Here is an 18929-nt window from a genome sequence, read left to right on the forward strand (position 1 = left end):
AAGGGTCTGTAGATGATGTATACCAAGTTTTGTACGAATCGGACAAACAGCCAAGGACGAGTTCTAAAAAATATACGAGATAAAAAGTTTTATTGCAGAGGAATGGAAATCTACGTGACCATATAATTGGGGGGCACTGGTGGATTCAGAGAAGCTACAATTTTTATTGTAGCCTCTACGGTTCTGTAGTTATTTGAAAAAAACGTGAATTAGCCAATTATAAACGCCACCGTGTGGCAGATTGTCACAAAATTTGATATGCGGCTTTAAGTAGACACCCTGCTTGTGTATAATAATTTCCACAACCCTCTGTCATTCCAAATACAAATTATAAGGTGCTGACATTTGATTGGCTGTTGGTGGCCATTTTTGTTAATTTGTCTAATACATAAGAATGTATTAGAATGTGTTACCATTTGAACCAAAGAAGATGCATCTTTAATTTGAACTTTGTCGCTCAAACGGCTGCAAAGTTATGACAAAGACAAAGATGTTTTTTAGTGTTAGCACCCCCTAGGGGTGGAATTGTATGAAACTTTGCTGACATCTAAACATCCTGTTGACCATGTATACCGGGTTTGCTTACGTTTGGAGATTGCGTTGAGTAGATATTGATCAATTACTCAAATTGCGTTAAACCGAAGAAATTGTATCGTTCATATCTTCTGAAAGATTTTACGTATCAAAATTATTTTTCTAAATTTTGTCAGGGGGTCTGCAGATAATGTATTCAAAATGTTGTACCGATCGGACTAATGGTCTAGGAGGAGTTTGAAAAAGTAGTTTTTTAAAAAAATAATCTAAATATAGACAAAAAGGCAATCGGAGATTTGCGTTTTGTAAGTCTTGACTCAAGGATTCAGAGGAAAAAATAATTTCGATTTAGCCCTTACGATTAAGTGTTTATGACCCAAAAAGCATTTGCCTTTGTTATAGTGCCACCCATTGGCCGATATGACTAAAAACAAGTGTAAGTTGTGTGACTACTACCATTCCCCCAAAGTAACTCGTCTCTAGTCCTTACGGTTTGGTCTGCATGATCAGTTTTAGGGGATAAGAACGATAATAAAAATCCTGTCAAATACCCCTAAAAATGTCAGATGAAATTAAAAAGGTCAGGTCGGTGGATTCACATGTGGCAGGGTTTAGCTGACTGCAGCGGAAAGAGGGAAAGAATATAATCAGCGAGTGATTGACCCCTGGTGACCCTATGCAGGGTCATAATGGAGAGTGGAGAGAGATGCACCTGCTGATTTCAGGAGAGGAAAGCAGACATGTCCTTTCTTGATTTTCTCTCTCTTTCTCTCTCTCTCTCTCTGTCTGAACTCTGTTGAGTCAGAGACGGGGTAAAAGTCGCCTGTCTAATCTAGACTGACAACTGACAGGTGAAGAGCTGCAGCCCCACACACACCCCAAACAGGCACCTTAACCCTTCACCTTTAACTCACATACAAACACACCCTTTCTTTCTACTGCTGAGATTTTGGTCCACACTATTAGAAACAACAAATAAATGCACATTGAAAAAGAAAATGTTTAAATACTTATATCTTCCCAACCTTAAAATTGGAGTTTTGTGGCTTTTGGAACATACCTGATAGCTATGAAGCAAGCATACTCCTAAAAGTTGACAAAATGAACCAGTAACACTTTACAATATGGTTTCAATTGTTAACATTTGTTAACAATATTACTTAACATGACTTAACAATGAACAATACTTTTACAGCAAATATTAATATTAGTTAGTTAATTTCAACATCTACTAAAACATTTTTAAAATCAAAAGATGTATTTGTTAACATTAGTTAATGAACTTAGATGAACTAACAATGAACTATTGTATTTTTATTAACATAAACGAACATGAATAAATGCTGTAAAAAAATAAATATATTGTTAATTGCTTGTTCATGATACCTAATGCATTAACTAATGTTAACGAATGGAACCTTATAGTAAAGTATTACCAATTAAAGGAATGTTCTGGGTTCAATACAATTTAATCACAATCGACAGCATTTGTGGCATACTGTTGATTATTACAAACATTCATTTCAAATTATCCCTCTTTTTCTTTGAAAAAAGCAAAAATCTAGGTTACAGTGAGGCACTTACAATGGAAGTGAATAGGGGACAATTTCTTTACATTAAAATACTCACTATTTCAAAAGTATAGCATTGTTTAAGTAAACAATGGTTTTAGTGTCATAAAATCACTTACTAACCTTTTCTGTGTAAAGTTTTAGCCAATTTTACAACTTCGTTACCATGACGATATTATGTCAACAAAACCTAAAAGGACTGTAACAATTATGATTTAAACAACTTCACAGCTAAAAAATAAATACACCATTTTTAACAGAAGAACTGATGCAAGTGCTTTTATTAAATTATAAGCTTCACATTTCTGTGTGAAAATGTTGATGACTCACCTTGCACTACACAGATTTTTGTCCAATCAAATGCCCTCAGGATGGAGAGTGACCCTCCCCTTAATACCACCTGATACCTTCCTGTTTCAATAGGAAATACGTCAAGATATAGTTTGGGGGTCTGCGTAGCTCAGCGAGTATTGACGCTGACTACCAACCTTGGGGTTGTGAGTTCCAATCCAGGGCATGCCGAATGACTCCAGCCAGGTCTACTAAGCAACTAAATTGGCCCAGTTGCTAGGGATGGTAGAGTAACATGGGGTAACCTCCTCACGGTCGCTATAATGTGTGGTTCTCACTCTCAGTGTGGTGCATGGTGAGTTTTTCGTGGATGCTGCAGAGAATAGCATGGGCCTCCACACGTGCTACGTCTCCACGGTAACATGCTCAACAAGCCACATGATAAGATACGCCAGCATGCGGACTTGGAGCACACTGGGAATTGGGTATTCCAAATTAGGGAGAAAAGGGGACAAAATAAAAAAAAGATATAGTAAGCCATTTCATTGGCTCTTATATGTCCAAACATTGTGCTGACTATCAAAAACATTGTTTGTTGGAGCATCCCAACCAGCACAACATAGCAACATTGGCAAAACCAATGGTTAAAGTTTTGGGCAGGACCATTTGATTATCCAAGCAATGGCAGATGAGGGAAGTTTATAAAACCTGTTTGAAAGCAAGCATTATTTTTGCAACTCCAGTTGGTATCATTGGTGGCACAGAAATGTCACCTTTAACTTGAGTAATTAATTTCCTAATTGTGTGTTTTTACTGCTGAAATACAGGTGAAGTCTAAGTGTGTGCATAAATTTTTGCTGAATGTGTGTGTGTGTGTGTGTGTGTGTGTGTGTATTTCAGTGTACCTGCACTCTCTCCCTTTCCTCCATATCTCCTGAAGCTACTGAAGTGAAAATGTAAAACAGTGCACCCAAAAGAAAACACAAAAGCCACCAGCTCTTATCTGCATCCTCAAGGGCACAGCCTGGCCACAGCCATCAGCATTATCATTAAACACACAAAATAATGGAAAACACTTTGGGAGAAGAAATCAAAAGAGGTACAGGAAAGTCAAACATACAAGCAGATGTGCTGACAAAATGGTGTCACAGATTACAGAAGGGCATGATGGGATACTGGAGAATGCCCAGGGGTGCTGTGGGGTGGGTGATAAGACAGAGGAGAAAGAAGATGATGTGGAGAGAGAGAGGATGTGATCTCCATAAGAGTGATAAGTAGCCCAATAAACACAGAGAGGAGGATGAACAAAGAAAAAGAAAAGAAAAAAAGGCGAGTATAGACACTGACTACCACCCCTAGCGTCACGAGTTCGAATCTAGGGTGTGCTGAGTGACTCCAGCCAGGTATCCCAAGCAACCAAATTGGCCCAGTTGCTAGGGAGGGTAGAGTCACATGGTGTAACCTCCTCATGGTCACAAGAACGTGTCCTGTGTGAACGCCCCCTTACACTTTGAGTTTCCACGGTGTCATGCACAGCGAGCCACGTGATAAGATGCACAGATTGACGGTCTCAGAAGCGGAGGCAACTTGTCCTCCACCACCCGGATTATGGTGTGTAACTGCGCAACCACAAGCACCTAGTAAGTAGTGGGAATTGGGCATTCCAAATTAGGGAGAAAATATAATATATTTATAAAAAAAAAAAAAAAAAAAGGCAAAGTGTAAGGGGCCGTTCACACAGAACACGTTCTTGTGTTCAGAAACAGATAGACGCATAGAGGAATGGAACAGAACACTGAATGTCTCAAAATGCATTTTTACAAGTTTTTAACTTGACAAGCAGTCTTAAAAACACGGTGCTCATGGTGTGAGATTCTTCGGGTGAAATAATATAAATAATAATGAATAAAAATCAAAGACAGCCATTTCACACATGCTAACTTTGACAAAGAATTCAACAACAACAACAAAACCACAGATAGAGAAAGAATTATTAAAGAAGCTAAACATGACTTAATAGTCAACTGAACTTGATTGTATGGAAAAGAGATGGACATTTTGCAACATGTCATATGGGCAATAATAATAGGGTGTACTATGCCTGTATCATGCACCAAGAAGCACCAAGAAGCTTCATACAATTTATATTGTCTCATATCACAGTAGTCAAGTCAAGTGTGACAGACAATATGTGGCTACACCATGTAACATGAAGGTGCCATTGAAGACACACTTGGACAGAGTGGCGCCATGCCAAACACACACCGAAACACACATACACACACAAATAGCCTGAGTGTCTCTCAGAGAGGCCTCTAGTCACATTCAGCAGGCAAAGAATAGCGAATGACAGACAAGCCGCACAAAATGGGGTAAAGCTAATACTATTCATGTGAAAAGACATCTACAGTATGTTTGTGTGTGTGTGTGTGTAATACGTGTCAATCAGGGGGGTAAATATTGGGCAGCATGAGTGACATGGCCAGGGGGCAGGTCTGTCTGTTTGTCAAACGAGAAGAGAAAGGAATGAAGAAGAGTGAAAAATGAGGTTGAAAAGGAAGAATCTACTCCAATTGCTGTCAAAGGGCAGAAGAGCGAGGCTATGGAGAGTTCAAGAGTTGAAAAGTTCATACAGAGGCTGGAAAAAAAGAGAAAAGTATGTTCGAGAGACAGAGAGCACTGACACAAGCGCGTACAGGAGCTGCCAGTGCTTCCAAACAAGAATTATAAGCATTAGCCGAGGATTTACTAGAAGAGATGGGTTGCATTGTTGCCAGATCCTTCAAGAAAACCTGCTCAACCTGCTCTGAGAAGAAAAAAAACACAAACCCTAGCCTAAAAAAAATCTACGACACTCACTTTTTTGTGACAATTGTAGGATATGTAGCACACATTTTATCTCTGGTAAGAGATGAAGTCTAGCTGGCTAGTTAAGTATTTATTTACAGGCTCTAAAAGTGGCCTTATAGATCACGCCAATTATAATGAATGCAGCTCATTATAAGTCACACGATAGCAGTGTTTAAAGCTTGATTGATTGTACAGGAAGTGATCAAATATTTCTGACCTTTTTGCTAAGGAAATAGTTGTAAGCATCTAAACTAGAACACATTGTCTCTCTCGTGCAGATCCTCTCAATGTCAATAAGATAATAGTGTACTGTATAGGTTACTTCGTCATTATTTGAAGTTCTTTGACAAAAGGACTCTCTCTCTTTCTTTCTTGATCACCCCGTCTTCAGCAGTTAATACCATCCCCATAGAATAAACCTATTATGACTATTGATAGATCAAAATATTGGACCAATTTAACCAATAAACCATAATTTGGAGGTTAACTTCAGGGAACGCCCTTGAGCAAGGCCCTTGAACCCATCTGCTCCAGGGGCACCGTATCATGGCTGACCCTGCACTCTGACCCCAGCTTAGCTGGAATATGTGAAAAATAAATAATTTCACCATGTATATGCAGAAATGTATGTTTGTCAATTTATTATTTATTAATATTTACACACACACACACAATATCAGCATTATAGCGGCCAGCAGTCTCCCTGTTTTCTAGTTATTTCTAATCAACACTGGCTATTGGTTGTCTGATACAAATTAACATAAAAGAGCTCACAGTAAGAAACCATTTAGGAAACATATGTAACAAGCTACAGAGGTTTAGTTTACCATTGCAATTTTTTTTTTATTTGCAATCAACTGCTACCTTGCAGATAATCTGTGGAAATGTGATTTGTTGAAATAGGCTTAGTTAGGGTTAGGGTTAAAAAGTTTTGATTGAAACACAAATATTGTTTGCAGCTCTTCACCAGTAGTGGTGAACCAGCAGCAAACCTTTGGCAACAATGGACATTTTAACACAACTTTGCCCAAACGAAAAAAAAAATGTTTACAAAGCTCATATGCAAGTATAAAGTTTCGGCAATGGTCACCAGACGTTTGCCGGAACATTTCTGTGCATGTATAATTTTTCTTATTTTATATTTTTTGGTCAACAAACATCTATGATAGCATGCATGGGAGAAAACGAACCTCCAGGTTGGCTGTCGCACCAAAGACAAACATTTCACTACATGAGATAAAGACAGCTTTAGAGAAAATGACTTCTGAGAAAGCTTTGATTTGAAATCTTCTATCCATACCGCCTGGGGTAATGTGATTCTTGTTAGCATAGCCGTTAACAAGGGTGGTAATAACCTGAGACTAAAACACTCATGATGGTTTCTAAGTACATCTGTAAACATTGTTAGAGCAAAATGATTGGGAGACAAAGGGACAAGAAAAGAACAGAAGAGAGAGAAAAAAGGACCGATGCCTTTTAAGCAGATGTTTACCCAGAGACTTAGAGCAGAAAGCCAAACAGTAGGGGCGCGAAGCTAGGTCACATTTCTCAAAGCCGAGGAATTTCATGTCATTTTAAAAATGGTGGGGTTCTTCTTTTTTTTTTTTGTCTGCATACCAGTAGTGTAATCAAGGCCATACCCACCTAGTTTTTAAGGATTTTGCCCACCTATAGTGAGTAACGATATATAACCAATGCCAGTGGAACAACGAGGGGGAGATGGCATTTGACCTAGTACTTTTCAAACTATTGCCCTTTTTGTGTGTGTTGTGGATTTTGTGTATGCACGTTAAAAAGAAAAAAAAAAAAGAGGACGCCTGTGTAGCTCAGCGAGTAAAGACGCTGACTACCACGCCTGGAGTCGTGAGTTTGAATCCAGGGCGTGCTGAGTGACTCCAGCCAGGCCCTTAAGCAAACAAATTTGCCTGGTTGCTTGGGAGGGTAGAGTCACATGGGGTAACCTCCTCGTGGTCGCTATAATGTGGTTCTCGCTATCAGTGGGGCGCATGGTGAGATGAGCGTGGATGCTGTGGAGAATAGCGTGAAGCCTCCACACACGCCATGTCTCCACGGTAACGTGCTCAAAAGCCATGTGCGGATTGACGGTGTCAGGTGCAGAGGCAACGGCGTTTCATCCTCCGCCACCCGGACTGAGGCGAGTCACTACGCCACCACGAGGACTTAGAGCGCACTGGGAATTGGGCATTCCAAATAGGGGACAAATTCTAAAATTCCTTGTGGCAGGGCAGAGAGATTCTACACACCTGGTCCCTTATCAGGCTAATCATGCCTCAAAAAGGGCTAACGGCCGACTGCGGATGATGGTGCAGGAGAGAGAGATCATTTACAGACATGTCCGACATGTGTGTGTGTTTGTCTTTTGTTTAAGTTACTCATTAAAATATTATTTATGTGGTCAAGCCGGTTCTCGCCTCCTCCTTTCCATTGAACTGTGTTACACTCCTATAGACCATTGGTTTGCAAACTGGCATCTTTTTTTCCAAGAACATTTCCAGTTAGTTATCAAACACATTCAAAACATGAGTGGGAGGCACTTCATTCATAGTAACCCGTAGTAGTAATATTAACATGATTGCAATGAAATGTCAACAATAAAATTGTTCGGTGGCTCCCTGGATGCCTGGAACTAATGGAAATTAAAGTCTTTAGATTTCCAAAAAATAAAAACTCAGAGAAGTAAACAAAGGAAGCTGTATACGTACTGACAAATGTAGAATATGTAGCACACATTTTATCTCTAGTAAGTGAACGGAGTTAAGTTTGATCGGTAGAGTCTAGCTGGCTAGTTAATTTCATATTTTCCAACCAATACTTTTTAGTTTCAACTCTTTTGAACATTTCCAGCTTTATAGTGCAATAATGTGAGCAAGAGGAGTGTTGCTGCCTATTTACACTATAAATATGCTTAATTATGAAAGTGAACATATGTGCATTTAAAAAATGTATGCTATCTTTATGAAAATGTACAAGAGCTACATTTTGATGCTTTTGCAGATGCCAGCCTCATCCAAACCCTGCATGATCTTTTTCTCTAACTTTTTAAATAAACTTTTTAAAATCTATTCTGGTGACCAAAGGTGAGTAAACAGCAACATCAACAAAGGCCAAAACCACAAGGAACCTCTAAATGATGGGGGAGACGCTCTACCAGTGTGTCTATTGTGGCTGTTGGAAAGACAGGTGCGAGTGAAACAGGTGTCAGTGTGTCCGTGTCTTTGTTTTTGCTCTTGGATTTACTTTCTTTAATGTCCCTGCCAGCGTTCATCCCATGACGTTTGGCGGTTTGGCCCTTTGACAAGGATGCGTGGAAGGAGAAGACCACGGAACGTCGCAAGGCATTGAAAGGTCAAGAGAATGTTCCAGACTTCACAGCAGCTCATTACGGATAGTCTGCGGGATGCTGTCACAAAAAAAATGACAACCTGTCAGTCCAGTAAGGCAAACATTGACATGGTGGCCGCTACACAGCACTAGCTATTCCTAGCTCTCCTCTCTCTCTTTACCTTATGCTTTTCTTTTCTTCAGGGTGACATCCAGACTGATCGACCTTATTTAGACCTTTCAGAATTATTTCTACATCAGACCACACAGATGACAAATCACATCATCAATGATCTTTTCTAAAAGGTTAAAACAGTTAAGGCTAAAAGACAATTTAGGCACAATTGGTCAAAAAAATATAAAAGCTGAAGTGTGTGCTTTTTTTCAACATTACAATAAATTATTCTATACCTGCTTAAAGGAATATTCTGGATTCATTAAAAGTTAAGCTCAATCAACAGCATTTGTGGCATAATGTTGATTAACACAAAAAAACTATTTTGACTTTGAGGTTGGAGTGAGGCACTTGAACATTTTTTGAAGGGTTTAAAGGCAGAAATTTGTAGCTTAAAATTGTATAAAAGCACTAACATTAATTCTTCTGTTAAAACTGATTTGAGCTGTAAAGTTGATTAAATCATAGTTTTTGCGGTCATTTTAGGGTTTGTTGACATTATACCTTCATGGCAATGAAGTTGTATAATTGGCTATACGTTAGTAAAGGTTAGTAAGTGATTTTATCACACTAAAATCACATTTACATGCATACTGTTTATGTATTGTGGCTATACTTTTGAAAAACAATAATTGGCCCCCATCGACTTCCATTGTCAGTGCCTCACTGTAACCTCAATTGTAGCAGCTTCTTTTTTTTTTTTTTAAGAAAAGGAGTGCAAGTCAATATTAATTGTTGTGGTAATCAACATTATGCTACAAATGCTGTCGATTGAGCTTAATTTTTGTTGAACTCTGAATATTCCTTTACTATACAAAGACAACATGAATCAAGCCATTCAAAGAATGACAGCAATTTTGGCTCAATCAATTGTATAAGTATGGGGCAGGACTACCTGCATTTCTGACAAATAGCAGATGTCAGAGAGGGGGATGTTCAGGAAACCTGTTTGAAAACAATCTTAGTTTTTATATTCTATATTTTTGTGCATTTCTTTAGATGTTAAAATTCTTTCTCCTATTCTAGGTTAATATGCAGTATAATTATATGTGAGCCATAAGAAGGTTCATACCGCCCAAAAGTGCAAAAACTGTGGTGCTCAAAACCTTTTCTGTAGTGCAATCAAAACATTATTTTATCAAAACCAGGCCTACAAAGCTACATTGGTTCAATTGCTAGACTTTGAGCTGGGACTATCTGTTTGTTGGACAAATGGCATATGGTGAAGTTTTCAGGAAACCGGTCTGAAAGCATTAATTGTTTTTGCAATACCATTTGGTTATGTTAATGACACAGAACTTAAAAACTAACTATGGATTCTTTGATTAGTACCAGGGCATAATTTGTTTCGATTTTTCAACATATTTTCTACATAGTGTTGATGTTCAATTATGTCATAGACTACACTGACAATTGTTATTTGTAATGAAGTGTTATCGGTTTTCTCCAGGCGTTGTAGGCGGTCTGGATAAGAGTCTTGCCCTCTCTCTGACCCCTAAAGCCATTGCCACTGACAGAGACATGAGACAAAGTTATTTTCAATTTGAAATAAAGGTCTGATTCTTCTGTGTGACTTTTGACCTTTGAGTTCGAGCATCATGTGAGTTTGTGAGGAGGAGGAATGGACGGAGCATGCATGGCGAGGGGAAAGAGGCTGGCAGAATAGGAATGCTGTGTTCGACTCCTAAATCTGGAGGAGCTCCATCTGACAACCAGCCTGAGTGATCAGCCATGCATGCACAAAACACACACCCACCCAAGTGCCCCTCTACAAACACAATGGCTTGGGATGCCCAATCAATGTTAACTCTCATGTTCTGTTTGGGGTCTGAGACACCCAAAGGCATTTTACTAGCTCAAAAAACATGCAAATTAGTTTACCCAACTTTTTTTATTCCACTATCATTCACTCAGTCACTTTCATATTGAAAAGATACAATAAAAGTGAATAGTGACAGAGGGTCTTTCTAATATTTTTGGGTCAACCTTTTCATTGTAGTATCAGGTTCAATGACTTATCAACTTCATGAGAATGGATTATGCATAACCATTCATTGGTCTAAAAGACTATTGGAGAACAGTCACATTTCTGAAAAGTACACACATACTTTGTGAAACAAAAAATGGGTTTAAGCTTCAATAATATCTAAAAAATTGGTTTTGACTGGGTCAGATGTAGGAAAATTTAATGTTCAAATATTTTTAATACTTTCAAACAAACTAATCATTAAATTACTATTAAAATATTTTCACAGGCATCTCTGGGGTCTTTGGCACCTCAAACATAAAGACACTCAAATCTCAAACAATTAAATCCAGCACACAGTGCCTGCGCTTCTATCCTCTCATCAAACATGTTGTATTTGGCTGACGACAGTCAACACAAACACATGTATCACCTCTTTCTCTTTATATAGGGAAATCCTCAAACGCAGGCAGCTATACATTGCTGTGTCAAGCCCGGATTTGTCAGATCCTATATCAGCTTTCCAAGCAGGGGCCTGCAGGGCCAGGACCAGAGCTCTGAGCATTCAGCAGCAGTTAAAGTATTAGATGCTTCTGAAAGTTCTCGTATTTCATGGATCTCCCTCTCCTGCTGATCTAGACACGGCAGTACTCACCAGTCAGTTGTGTGACTGGAAGCCAGTGCAGGTGAAGTGGGCAAGTCTTACACATGAACAGGGATGTCAAAAGTACCAGTACTTCAGTACCAAGTCGATACTAATATAAAAAAACATGTGATGATACCAGTGTTTCTGCAGTACGGAGCACATACTCAATGTTGCTGTCTGCCTTCAAATGCTCACACACTTATGAGTGTGTGCAATCCTAACACCACATTTTTATGATCATTGCGCACTTTGCTTGTTGTAGAAGATAACAGAAGAGAGCACACATTTACTGTGAACCGTGCAGGCTATACACTCACGAGCACTTTATTAGCACAGGCACCTACTTATTCATGCGATTATATCAGCTAATTATATCAGTTAAGGGTCACAAGCTTCAGTTAATGTTCACATCAACCATCATAACAGGGAAAAAAATTTATCTCAGTGATTTTGACCAGAACATGATTTTTGGTGCAAGATGGGTTGGCACATTATTCCCGGTAATGCTGATCTCCTGGAACTAGTGTTGGGAAACGAGAACTAGGGATGTGCACGAGTAGTTGAATACTCGTGTATTTGTTCTGTAATAATTATTCGAAAAGTAAAAATACTATTTGAATTTCGCAAAGTTTTGCTTTGTCGCCATATATACAGTGAGATGCATGATAAATCCTGAACACACAAACTTAAACTGGCAGTTATAACAGAATACACTGGGTGGCGCTGTGTATTCTGTTACAGGACACAGGACATAATATAGCTTGTTTTGGATATAATTAGAAGCTTGGTTTTTGTTAATGGTGATGCAAACTTCATGACTAAAAAATTATTTTACAACATCTCTTTCTCATTAATTACCTTCTTACTATTTAAATAATAGAATATTAAAATATTCGTTTTTTATGAGCTTAAATATTCAAATACCAAATTACTGATGAATGGCCATCCCTACCGAGAGCAGTTCTTGTTCAAAACTGGACAGTTAAAGACTGGAAAAAGATAGCCTGGTCTGATGAATCTCGATTTCTGCTGAGGTACATAGATGGTAGGCCCACTGCAGCCTCAGCTTTCTGTTTTTGGCTGACAGAAATGGAACCCAACGTGATCTACTGTTGTAGCCCATCCACCTCGAAGTTTGACATGTTGTGCATTCTCAGATGCTTTCCTGCTCATTACAATTGTACAGAGGGGTTATCTGAGTAACCAGCCTTTCTGTCAGCTCGAACCAATCTGGCCATTCTCCGTTGACCTCTCTCATCAACCAGGCATTTCACAGAACTGACGCTCAATGGATGTTTTTTGCTTTTGTCACCATTCTGAGTAAACTCTAGAGACCAACAAATCCCAGGAGATCAGCAGTTACAGAAATTCTCAAACCAGCACATCTAGCACCAAAAATCATGCCACGTTCGAAATCACGGAGATCAAATTTTTTCACCGTTCTGATGGTTGATGTGAACATTAATCCTTAACCCTTATCTGGATGGTTTTATGCACTGCACTGGTGCCACATGAATGGCTGATTAGATTAATTAATAAGTAGTTGTACAGGGGTACCAAATAAAGTGGTCGTTGAGAGTATATTTCTATAATTACATTGCAGCATTTTGCGCTTTAATAATCTCACTGGGCCATATATTGTAACCAGCATTTTAACCAGAGTTGTGAAACTACCATCATTAACACAGAAGGGAAAAGCCTTCACGTTAAAATAAAAGTTTTAATCAGAATAAAATCTTGATGGGAGAAATCATGTGCAATGTAGTATTTACTGTAAACATTATAATTAAAATTATTATTATTATATTTAAGCAATATCTCACATTCAAGAAAGCTGTTCATACTGAATAGAAGTTTTTTATCAATGTTTTCACTTATTCTGTGATGCCCTGTTGTGCAGCACTTTATTTGACAAAAATTAGACCAATTTTGTGTTTTGGAATATGCTGCGAGGATCTTTACTCTAGCACTTTAATTTGATTTTCATTTGATTAAGTTTTTATTAATACATTAGATCAGATACCATTTTGCTGATGAAACTGATTAAACTTTAAAACATGGAACGCAAAACAGAAATTGGGGAGCAAAAACGAAATTAAGAAAAAACAAATAAAACTGATTTCGAAGAGTCTAAAGAAAACCGAAGCAATGTTCAATTAATTGAGAAACTCTTCAAGGAAACATGCAACTGTTTTAATTTATTCTACACTACTTTTCAAAAGTTTAATTTCACTTACTCATCCTTTAATTATAATTATTTTCACATTTTAGAATAATAAAGTCATCAAAACTATGGAATAATAGAGATAGAAATATGGGAATTATGCTGTGACTAAAAAAATCCAAAATAAATCAAAACTTTGTTATATTTTAGCATCTTCAAAGTGGCCACACTTTGCCTAGAATTTGCAGAAATGTACTCTTGACATTTTCTCAACCAACTTCTTGAGGAATCACCCTGGGATGCTTTTTAAACATTATTGAAGAAGTTCCCATCTATGTTGGGCACTTACTGGCTGATTTTCTTTATTATTTGGTCCAAGTCATCAATTTAAAAAAATATATATTTTAGATTTATTTAAATAACTTAATATGTTGGCACCAAAAGTTGGTTTTTAAAACTATGAGAAACATTTCAGTCAAGTGACCCCAAACTTTTCAACAGCAGTGTATATTATCATGGCTGAAACTATAACTTAATACACCTCAAAGCACTGAATCATCAAACGGTTTTCTCTCGCTCACTTTTCGTAAAAGCAAACAGGATGTTGCGTGGGTGCTTAATGATTATTTTATTATTATTATTATTATTTTTAATGATTAAAATTATTTTTACTTGACTATCACGTTCATTGCTTTTTTTGTCTGACAAACTAAATCAAAGCCCACCCCTGATGACACAAACACACACCTGCATGCATGTGGGAAGATTTTTTGAAGCCCATACCTTGTTAGACCAGATAGGAGCTTGTGGCTGGCATGACAACACTATCCCAACTAGCATCTGTACGGTAGCTTATGACACACCGACTACAGTAAGGTGACCAGATTTCTGAAATGGAAAATGGGGAAATTTCTAGTTTAGTGGTAAATATGTCACTGACATTTCATGTTACTTATCCCTAATTCCTTCCCTTCTCCTCATTTCCTTTACCTTTACCTGGCACTTTCCTTAAAGTAAGACGTTAGGCTACTAACTTGCTTGCTGGCAAACTGGCAGAGGAATTTCAAAAGGAATTAGCTGACTTTACCATTTCCCTCACAACTGAAATCATATGAAACACTTACACTATGGACAATATCAGGGCCTGAACTTTTTGATTTTGATCAACTCTTATGCATTATGATGCTTCTTTAAAGTTACTTGTTTCCCAGCAAGGCACAATGTAATAATCTATACTGTAATGTGATGACTTAAATTTATTGTTGATCTTGGCAGATACTTTATTATACATTTAATTTATTTTCCATGTTATTAATGATGTATTCTAATTTTGAATGCATTTATTTTATATAATACATAATACAACTTCTTTATAACATAACTTGTATGTGTCTCATCTCGAAGCTGTTAACGATGATGATGTTTCCTTTCAATAGACCTTTTTCCACAGACTGTGATGACGTGTTTCAGCCTTATTTATCAGTGTAAATCTCTCCATTTTATTTATATTATACATTTTTTAAATATTGAGTGTAAATTTATAACATTATTCTTTGTGTTATATTACCCTAGAATTACTTTTAAAAAACGAATTATTACAGCTGTGAGGGGGTTTTGATTACAGCTGCTGAGAGAGAAACACTAAATTTGGCATCTTCTCCCTTCTGACTGTCTTAATCCACCACCGCTCTCTATTATTTTTTTTTTTAACTCTTCTGGAAAATCATTGAAACGTAATATTGGATTTTGTCTTTTGGTCTTGGAGCAAATGGGTAAATGAAACTAATACAGTACTGAGCAACAGTCTTAGGAACATAAGATGCTACACAAAAACATTTTAAGATGGTTATTTATATTTTCAGCTTTAGTCTGTCAATAGGAAATACACACTTTTAGACTCCCAAGCATTACTTTTGCAAATATAATAGAACAGAATAGAAGAACAGGGAGCCCTGCAACAGATGTCATGGTCCACACAAATCCCCCCACTGAATATTCAGTCAGTCTGGGATTATATATAGAGACAGAAGCAATTGAGACAGCCTAAATAGATAGAAGAACTGTGGTAAATTCCCCATGAAGCTTGGAAAATCCTATCTGCCAACAACCAAGAAAAACTGTGTCCAGGTGTACTTAGGAGAATTGGTGCTGTTTTGAAGGCAAAGGTGGTCACACCAAATATTTATTTAGCTTTTTTTATGTTTACTGGAATTTGTATGACGTTAATTGAAAAATGTAAACTATTTATGGCATAATTTTTTAAGACATCCTCACAATGCAAAATTTTTCCCAAGTGCCTAAAACTTTTGCACAGTACTGTATGTGCTGTGATCTCCCATTCACCGGCGTCGAAGTTTAACCTGCAAACACTTCTTACTTCCTGGTCCTGTTATTAATGGCAAAACTGGCACAAACAAGTAATCAGTAAAGGAAGACAAATAACTTAAAAGCCGCTATAGCGAGCAGCCCTTCTGTTGGTTCAAATAAACAGCACACGATTAACCTTGTTGCCGTTAGTCTTCAGTAGGGGCTTTCTTGCCATGCATTTTCACTTAACAGACTGTTTTGAATGCGCAGTAAAAACGGGGACATTTCTGGGGACAGATCCAGTCGGGTACATTTCCGAGGACAGCTCCAGTCGAGGACAGATGGTAAACAGGGAGGTCTGGTCACTCTAAACTACAGGCCTAATCCCCACACTAACTAACGGCGACACAAACAGAAAACAATCATCAAACTCAAATTCAGGACCTGGTTTAAAATGTTCACTCTCTCTCTCTCTCTTTTGGTCCGTGTCTTCATTTCTCACTATTGTGCAAGAGAGTGTGAAAGCCAGGACACACCATCCAGTTTAAGGGATTTGAATTAATGCAACATGTTTTCATTGCTGGAAAGCTACAATCAAACACAAAAGCTAACTTGAACAGCACCCACCTCTGATCCCAAAGGCAGTGCACTGAAGCAAACAACAAAACCACAACAAAAGTGGTGATAGTCCAAGCACATAGCACCATGGAAGTGAGTCGTTTGTGGCCCATCAGCACCCTCTACTGTCATGTTAAGGGAATGACAATCTTAAAGTAATGCAGCATTCTCTTGAAAAGCATATTTTTATAAAACTTTTTCCTACACTCCCACAATTAATTTCCATGAGCTTTCCAGTCATTTGTTTACTTTAAACTTACATTTTAAATGATTACATTTAATAATTTAAATTCAGACAAATTTGCAAATTAATCATTCAGACTGATATGTCAGTCTGACATACACTGAAAAAAGTAACTCAAAAATACGATTCACAACAATTGACAAAATCACTATGCTTACACGAGAGCAATATTTAACCAATTAAATATTTTAGAGCTGAGCATAACTAGAAAAATACTTTTACTGGCTTGAATACAAATTCTCTGATTTTCTTCATGACCACGGGAACCCTGAATATTACACACACAAAAACATACATAATATATAACAAAATCATGTATTTATATAATTAAAATATTGTTGTTTACTTTTTATTTTATCATAATAAAAATGTAAAATAAGTTAGTGTGTTAAAATATGTATACTGGTTCTAAGGAAAATACACATTACACAGTCTGTCAAATTAATTCGACAACAATGTCTCTGTGCTTTGGTTTCAAAACGAGGAAAGACAAGGTGATTGACAAGTGGAGGGCGGGTCTGCTTTATGAGCAGGTGAAGTGTGTGCTTTCACTCAGATCAGTGTATGTGTTGCTGCCAGGCATGGGAAAGTTTAAGGTCAACAGTGTGTGTATTTGACAGGCATGGGGAAGTCTGGGGTTGAAAAAGCATTCTTGAGTAAATACTCCTGAGGGCTTTGTTGTTTGAAGCTAAATCAAAGAGCACTTATGCGTTTAGAATGATCATGAACCAGGAGAACCCAGCTGTACATTTGTGAAACAATGTGTCAACTTGAAATGTGTCGATCTTTTAAAAACCCCTAGAGGAGGACACACTAATTAACTCACTCAATTCCATCCAGTCAGAATTCAAGGGCTGAATCTACATTTAGCATTTAAACAGATTGAGGTTTGCACTCCAAACAAGTGCATGGTTAAAAATCATTTAAATAAAACTATTCATTAATTTGTGGAAAATTAAGAATTAAATTACTGTTATAATGCTTATAATAAAAAATATAGCCAAATGTGGGCTGATTAATTGGCCTCGCCAATGACTAATTTAGTTTGTTAGTGTTTATGTTACTATGCTTCAAAACTAGTACTAAACTGACATCTTGTGTTCACATGTCGAAACGGCAGTTTAAATCTTGGACACAAGAAAAACATCTAACAACAGGCCATGAAAGAAGCTCATAAGATTGCAAGTAAACATCTAGAAGATGGGTATCATGGCTGTCACGTAACCCCACTGAGAGACATCACATCCCATATTATCAAGATGGCTTTTGCCAACAGACAATAGAAGAGAGATTATAGTCCCACATCAGATATAGCAGCTTTGAAAGCAGATCAATATGATATAGAAGTTGTGAGACAAATCTAGATGTGAGATACTTCCAATCACAAACAAATAAGGGTATCCAGTAATCCAGTCATTATAAATTCCAAAACGTCCTACTAAGGGGAAACACATTTTACTAGGCACATAGTTTTCCACTTAGTGCCAATTCTGTCATTTGTGCCATGGGAGAATAAAAATGGTTTCGGTTAAAAAAAAAGTGTCTATGAAGCAATGACACCACCATACAGATTAACTGCCACAAACAGACAGAAAATTGTCTATAGACTGCGTATAAAAACATATTGTTTAAACAACAAATATAGTCAAATATGCAGTGACCTTAAAATGTACCTGGACACTGCAGTCACACTTTAAAATGTATGAATTTCACTTCATTACAAACCAAATAACAAACCATAAAAATCAAAACGATGCAAGACTAACTTCACTTTGTCATTAGTTTTACCAACTGCTCCCAAGTTGATTGGAAGTTTATGTCTGAAATCAGTTCCCCTAAAGTTCACCAAAGTGTTCTAGCAAAGTAACCACAAGTGTAGTTCATCACAATAACCAAGGACATGTTCCACAACTTTTTACAACCAGAAAGTGTCCCAATTATGTCTTTATTTTGAACAATATATAAATTCAAGATAATTTGAAACTTCTTTCAGTGAAATGCTTTTGCTTAAAGTGTTTTTGCTATCATTCTTTAAAATAAATGCCATTTGGTTTGATATTCTGTTTTGTAATACAAAGACATTCAAACATTTTTACAGTATGGCTTGAGTGGCTTGAGTGTCCAAAAATATATTGGGCCACTGTATCTGACTTCACAGTCAGGGAACTAATATCCTTGTTGGTTTGACCTCGGGTCACTTTAGAAAGAGTTCAAGACAAAC

At 37.4% G+C, this 18929-nt stretch overlaps 1 protein-coding gene across 4 annotated transcripts in view; it reads right to left on the reverse strand.

The window, feature by feature from the left end:
* The window catches only part of wdpcp (WD repeat containing planar cell polarity effector), a 99406-nt gene that overhangs the window by 75749 nt on the left and 4728 nt on the right, over nucleotides 1–18929 (reverse strand). For 3 of the 4 annotated variants that reach the window (XR_007972927.1, XM_052154249.1, XM_052154248.1), the window contains exon 2: nucleotides 14323–14427. The exons of the other annotated variant lie outside the window; for it this stretch is intronic. The gene's annotated coding sequence lies outside the window, so the exon portion shown is untranslated. The remainder of the gene's footprint in view (nucleotides 1–14322; nucleotides 14428–18929) is intronic. 4 annotated transcript variants of the gene reach the window in all.

This window comes from Xyrauchen texanus, chromosome 22 (assembly GCF_025860055.1).
Source record: "Xyrauchen texanus isolate HMW12.3.18 chromosome 22, RBS_HiC_50CHRs, whole genome shotgun sequence".
Taxonomy (NCBI): domain Eukaryota; kingdom Metazoa; phylum Chordata; class Actinopteri; order Cypriniformes; family Catostomidae; genus Xyrauchen; species Xyrauchen texanus.